At 46.3% G+C, this 7,398-nt stretch overlaps 1 pseudogene; it reads left to right on the forward strand.

The window, feature by feature from the left end:
* Positions 1-6,200: 6,200 nt before the first annotated feature.
* Positions 6,201-6,807, forward strand: LOC132527709 (ubiquitin-conjugating enzyme E2 S-like; annotated as a pseudogene).
* The last annotated feature ends 591 nt before the right edge of the window (positions 6,808-7,398 follow it).

Here is a 7,398-nt window from a genome sequence, read left to right on the forward strand (position 1 = left end):
ATGTGCATCTCTGGGGCACATGTGCAAGTTTCTTTACCAGATGTACTGAGAGTTGAATGCTGGATGGTAGAGTTCAGCCTTAGTAAATATCACTGAATGGCTTTTCCAAAGTGGTTGTACCAATTCACACACCCAGTACCATCAACATCCTCATAACACTTGTTGTCAGACTTAAGTTTTGGCCAATTTAATGAGTGTAAAATGGTATCTTGTTATGGTTGTAATTTGCATTTTGTGGATTATGAATGATTTTTTTCTCTTATGCTTATAGAACATTTCTTCTTTCCTTTAATGTGTGTTTCCTTTTCATATCCTTTGCCAGATTATTTCTTGGGTTGTTGTTTCCTATTGAGTCCTATGCCTTCTTTATGTATCCTAGATATTAATCCTCTATTAGTGACCTGTGTCACAAATATCTTCTAGTTGGTGGCTTTTCTTTTTTTTTTTTTTTTAACATCTTTATTGGGGTATAATTGCTTTACAATGGTGTGTTAGTTTCTGCTTTATAACAAAGTGAATCAGTTATACATATACATATGTTCCCATATCTCTTCCCTCTTGCGTCTCCCTCCCTCCCACCCTCCCTATCCCACCCCTCCAGGAGGTCACAAAGCACCAAGCTTATCTCCCTGTGCTATGCGGCTGCTTCCCACTAGCTATCTACCTTATGTTTGGTAGTGTATATATGTCCATGCCTCTCTCTCGCTTTGTCACAGCTCACCCTTCCCCCTCCCCATATCCTCAAGTCCATTCTCTAGTAGGTCTGTGTCTTTATTCCTGTCTTACCCCTGGGTTCTTCATGACATTTTCTTTTCTTAAATTCCATATATATGTGTTAGCATACGGTATTTGTCTTTCTCTTTCTGACTTACTTCACTCTGTATGACGGACTCTAGGTCTATCCACCTCATTACAAATAGCTCAATTTCGTTTCTTTTTATGGCTGAGTAATATTCCATTGTATATATGTGCCACATCTTCTTTATCCATTCATCCGATGTTGGGCACTTAGGTTGTTTCCATCTCTGGACTATTGTAAATAGAGCTGCAGTGAACATTGTGCTACGTGACTCTTTTTGAATTATGGTTTCCTCAGGGTATATGCCCAGTGGTGGGATTGCTGGGTCATATGGTGGCTTGTCTTTTCATTCTCATTATGGTATCTTTTGGTGAACAAAAGATCTTGATTTTAATGTAGGCAAATCTAACAATCATTTCCTTTATGATTTTTACTCCTGTGTCTTAAGAAATCATTCCCTCCGTCGGGGGCATACAGATATTCTCTTATTTCCTCTATTTGCTTCTTGTAGGAAGATGTCCCTAGGCTCCCACCAGTGGGTTCTCTCCCATCTCATGCTGAACGCACCTCCTTCACAGCTCTTCCCCTTCTCTGTTGCAGTGAGCAGTTTATTGACATTCATCCCACTGGGCCAGGAGCAGGGACCTTCCTTTCACCAAGTTCCAAATTTGCAGCTCTTTCAATGCCTGGCGCACAGCTGTCTCTCTTCTCTATGGCTTCTTACCTCCTGTTTTGTCTTTGCCTCTGCAGCACTGGGTTCTCAGCCATACCTGTACACCTTGCCAAGCCCCTACTCCAGGCTTTCTGATTTAATCATTCTGGGTGGGGCTCTGGCTTTCATGTTTTTTAGAAGCTCTCCAGGTGATTTTATGTGCTGTCAGGGCCAAGAACCACTGCTCTGTAGTTTGTGAAGAAGGCAGCCTCCAGCATCTGCCCTCTGTGAAGCAGACCCACTTCTCACCCTCCTCTGGCCTCTGACCTCAGCCCCAATCCCAAATAACAAGCCAAGAAGGAATGCTGGAATACTGCGCTGCAGGCCCTGGAAGTCCCCAGAAAGTGGTCTGCCAAGAGCCCACCCTGTCTCCAGCCCCTCAAGGCCACCATATTGGTGGTTTCAGTTGCTGCTGATGGGAAAAGAATGAATGGGGTGTGTGAGGAGGTTTGGAAGGGGCGAGAGGATATATGTACCATCTGCGAGAAAGGCAGAGGGAAAGAGGGAGAAGCAAAAGAAACACATTTTGGAAAGCGCCAAAGTTTTGACAGGATTCTGCCTCCTTCCCCCCACCCTTTCCCATCTGTTTTGGAGAAATGTAAATGTGCCTGTGTTCCCAGGTGACTGGCCGGCAGGTTGCCTCTTTGGAATTCTGTGAACTGGCCATCTGTCGTCCTGTAATAAATGATAGCTATAAAAGAAAGTGATTATGGTGCCGATAGGGGGAGAGGCATTTGTTTATATTCTTATAATATGTATCAGATTGAATAGAAATTATCACTTAAAATTGACAAATGGAGAGCAGGGTTCCTTGGAGAGGGAGTCAGGGACACAGCAGCAGTGACGGGACCATGGGCAAACTTTATTTGACCAAGTGTCAGGGGCCAGCTCAGCCTCAGAGGCTCCCAGAATCACTAGGTCCCTGAGGGTTGGGACCCAGAGTTCAAATTTCTCTGGATGTCTTGGGTGTGCATTTGGCGGATGTGACTCGGCTGGTGCATGTGAGGGTCATCCGTCCCCACCTGCTAGGGAAGGAGGAGGGGTGTGTCTTTGAAACCAGCACAAAGCTAGAGTTGCCTCCTCTGTGTCTGTGGGGACTACTTAACCTTGTGACTCCTATGTAGGCCCCCAACAAATGACTACCCCCTATTTGATTTTCTCCTTCCAGCCAAGATTTTCCAGTCTCAGGAGTGAAGCCTGCCAGCTGGGTCTCTAATCTTCTAACTTAGGCTTTCTCTTCCACCCATCCTTGTCCCCCAGCTTGCCTTGTTTTCTGTCCTTCCAGAGCAGCATGCTTCCTCTAAGGTCCCTGGGGGGCTTACTTCCCTAGGGTGTGGCTCCGCATTTCTGGTGCAACCCAGAGCAGCCTAATGAGTGGTCAGGGCTCGCGTCTTCCAGAGAGAAGCAAAAGGCTTGAGTAGCTCAGCTGCATCCTCATCTCCTCCCGCTCACACACTTTGGCTAAAACCTCCAGTCTCTTCAGCTCTTAAATGCATTATTTTTTTCCAGGTCGTAGGTTAATAAAATTTGATGTTTATAGAATGTCAACCACTTTTTCATACCCTACAGGTTAGGCAAGGAAGGTTTTATTTCCCTCCATCTTCCAGTTGGGATAACTGAACATCAAAGAAGAAGTTACAGCACCCAGGTGACATATTAGGGAGGGCAGAATGACCCACTCACTATTCTTTCCTTGCAATGGCTTTTTTTTTTTTTTTTTTTCAGTACGCGGGACTCTCACTGTTGTGGCCTCTCCCGTTGCGGAGCACAGGCTCCGGACGCGCAGGCTCAGCGGCCATGGCTCATGGGCCCAGCCGCTCTGCGGCATGTGGGATCCTCCTGGACCGGGGCACGAACCCATATCCCCTGCATTGGCAGGCGGACTCTTATCCACTGCGCCACCAAGGAAGCCCTTTGCAATGGCTTTTTACTCCCGATTAAGACCTTTAAGTTAATCAGATATCTTATTATGGTTTTCAAATGCTCTTCACATTCTTCCCTCTTTTTTGATAATTTGACTGTATTTATATACATTTATATAAACATAAAATTACATTTGTATATTAAGCATATGTTTCTATATGTTAAATATATTTACATTTTTAATGCTCATCTCCAGCCTTAGTCAATATTACCCCAATCATTTTTATTGTCTTAGTTCATTTTTAGTAAAGTCCTTAGGAGGGGTTCATGGGGATTTCTTGGATGTACAAAAGTTTGTCTGCAGTCTTTATACTTGACTATCAGTTTGTCTGGGTAGAACATCCTTCACTCACTTTTACTTTCCTGGCATAGCTTTAATATATTGATCTATTTTTAAAAAATTTTTGGCACAAAGTATTGCTGTTGGAAAGTCTGATGACAATTTGATTTTCTTTCCCTTATAAGTGACTTGGCCTTTTGGGGGGCATTTGACTGCAGTCCTTTTCCTTTGCCCTTGTCTAAGGGATCTGTGTGTTCCTGAACTGTTAGGAAGGGGATATGGGAAAGATAGCTTTTGTAGCTTTCTGCTCAAGAACTTGCTCTTTGTTGTTTTCTTGAAATGAAAAAAAGATGACCTCTTTCTTTCTGAGACCTCTGCTTCCCTCCCCGACTTTTATCTCCAGTGCTGTCCAGTAGAACTCTCTATGATGATGGAAATGTTCTATGTCTGCACTGTCCTATACAGTAACCATAAAATGGAAGCCACCAGCCACAGGTGGCTGTAAGAATTAGGAACATGATGGAACCCTTGCACATGGTTGGTAGGAATGGAAATTGGTGCAGTCACTGTGGAAAACAGTGTGGAGGTTTCTCAAAAAACTAAAAATGGAACTACCATACGACCCTGTAATTCCACTCCTGGGTATATATCCAAACCAAAACCAAAACCAAAAACGTGAATTCAAAAAGATACATGCACCCCAATGTTCGTAGCAGCATTAGTTACAGTTGCCAAGACATGGAAACAACCTGTGTCCATCAACAGATGAATGGATAAAAAAGATGTGGTTGATCTATATATACACAATGGAATACTACTCAGCCATGAAAAAAGAACAAAATTATGCCATTTGCAGGAATGTGGATGGACTTGAGGGCATTATGCTAAGTGAAATAAGTCAGACAGGAAAAGACAAATACTGTATGGTATCACTTATATGTGGAATCTAAAAATAGAACAAACTAGTGAATATAACAAAGAAGAAGCAGACTCACAGATATAGAGAACAAACTAGTGGTGGGGGAAGGGTAATATAGGGTGGAGGAGGGGTTGGTACAAACTACTGGCTGTAAGACAGCCTCAAGAATGTAGGGTACAACATAGCCAACATTTTAGAATAACTCTAAATAGAAAGTAACCTTTAAAAACTGGATAAAAATTTTAAAAAATTAATTAAAAATAAATAAACAAAAGAATTTGAAACATGACAAATGCAACAAAAGAACTAAATATTTAAATGTAATTTTAGTTAGCTTAAATGTCAAAAGCCATATATGGGTAGTGGCTTCCATCTTGAGCCACGCAGAATTCTAGACTTTATCTCTCTTTTGCCCCTGCTGTCACAGTCCTCCTCAGTTTGAAGACTCCAACCAGTAGTCCCTCCTCTGTGCGCGGTTCCCTCCTGAAAAGGAACTCTCATTGGTGAGTTTCAACAGTTGTGAGGTCTAGACTGCTCCAGGGCACGCTCCCCTGCTATTCAGGGCCTGCTGAGACCCCGCCCAGCATCACTGCTCCTTCGCGTTGGCCTGTCCCGCTTTCAGGCCAGCACCTGCTGGTGGTTTGAAGGGTCTCCGGCTGCTCCAGCCATCAGAAGCAACTTGGTCTTGTCTGCGCTCCCTCTAGCACAGTTGCTGATACTACACAGGCCTAATGCTACTGGGTGCTCGTCCTCGCCCGCTCATATCTGGGTGTTCATGGGATTTCTCCTTACCAATTTTGTTGTAGAGGTTGCCTATGGATTTTTTGGCTTTCCATCCCGGTTCCTCCATCTATTTCCCCAGGAGAGCTTACGAAAATTCAAACCCAGCCTGACCTTGGTGCCATGGTTCTGTTTTTATTTTGAAGACCTTGCCCACGTGTGTATCTCAGAAATACAGCCATTCTTGTGGATTTTCTGGTGCTTAAGTCCCAGCAGGAAAAGCTACATGTACAGGCATACCTCGCTTTATGGCGCTTTGTATGCAGGTACTGTGGTTTTTGTTTTTTAAACAAATTGAAGGTTTGTGGCAACCCTGTATTGAGCAACTCTATAGGCACCATTTTTTTCCAACAGTATTTGCTCACTTCATGTCTTTGTGTCACATTTTGGTGATTATCACAATATTTCAAACTGTTTCATCATTATTATATTATATCTGGGATCAGTGATCACTGATGTTACTACTGCAAAAAAAATTACGACTTGCTGAAGGCTCGGAGGATGGCTAGCATATTTCAGCAATAAAGTATTTTTAAATTAAGGTATGTACCTTAGTGCGGGCCGGGCACCAGTGGGCGGGTGGTGGGAGGAGCTGCAGACGGCAAGGTTCACTGCGGGCCTCGGAGGGAGCGGGGAGCAGAGCAGGGCCACCGGGGCCCCGCTAGGGCCACAGCGGCAGCAGTTGGGCGCCCCCACCCGCCCCCACCCCGGCCGGCGGCCGGAGGGCGCAGAAAGGGGGCCAGTGGGACCCGCCCCTGGCCGGCAGCAGTCGTGAACCTGCCCCGCCCACATCATCCGCCTGGTGTACAAGGAGGCAACGACACTGACAGCTGAGCCACCTGATGGCATCAAGGTCTTTCCCAACGAGGAGGGCCTCACTGACCTGCAGGTCACCATCGAGGGCCCTGAGGGGACCCCATGAGCCGCAGACCTATTCCGCATGAAACTCCTGCTGGGGAAGGACTTCCCTGCCTCCCCACACAAGGGCTAGTTCCTGACCAAGATCTTCCACCCAAATGTGGGCGCCAACGGTGAGATCTGCGTCAACGTGCTCAAGACGGGCTGGACAGCTGAGCCGGGCATCTGGCACGTGCTGCTGACCATCAGGTGCCTGCTGATCCACCCTAACCCCGCGTCTGTCCTCAAGGAGGAGGCGGGCGGCGCGCGCGCCTGCTCACAGAGATCCCCGGGGCGCAGGCGGGCCCAGCGGCGGGAGGGCCGGGGCCGGCGGTCCCCGGCCAGCGGGGCTGCGGCCACCACGGCCGACGCCATGGCTCCTGGACGCCCGGGGAGGGGCCGAGGGGCCCATGGCCAAGAAGCACGCGGGTGAGCATGATAAGAAGCTGGCAGGCAAGAAAAAGATGGACAAGAAGCGGGCGCTGCATGGGCTGTAGTGGGCTCTCCTCCCTCCCTCTCCCACCCACTCCCCACCTGACCCCACCTCTGTCTCTAAGTTATTTAAATTATGGCTGGGCTGGAGGAGGGCACTGGGGCACTGGGACCTGGATTTGTTTTTCTAAATAAAGTTGGAAAAGCAGCAAAAAAAATAAAATTAAGGTATGCACATAGTTTTTTAGACATAATGCTATTGCACGCTTACTAGAACTACAGTATAGTGTAAACATAACTTTTATATGCACCGGGAAACCGAAAAAGCCATCTGACTCACTTTATTGCTCTGTTTGCTTTATCGCGGTGGTCAGGAACTGAACCCCCAGTGTCTCCAAGGTATGCCTGGTGAAGTACTTGGTATTCAGGAAGCACTTAAAAAGTAGGTGTTAGATGAATGAAGGCTCTCAACAACTTTGGGTCAACTTCAGACCCTTGAGGAGATCCTAATAGTGTAGAAGAAATTCTGGGACCCTGAGCCAAAATGGCAGAAATGGACCTCTTGTTCAACGATACTTTAGTAGCCAGGACTGGGTGGCATCCATGACTTTGAAGCAAGGCAAAGGGGCTGACTCTAGCTAGCTCTGTGCTGCCCT

Source organism: Lagenorhynchus albirostris, chromosome 1 (genome assembly GCF_949774975.1).
Source record: "Lagenorhynchus albirostris chromosome 1, mLagAlb1.1, whole genome shotgun sequence".
Taxonomy (NCBI): Eukaryota; Metazoa; Chordata; class Mammalia; order Artiodactyla; family Delphinidae; genus Lagenorhynchus; species Lagenorhynchus albirostris.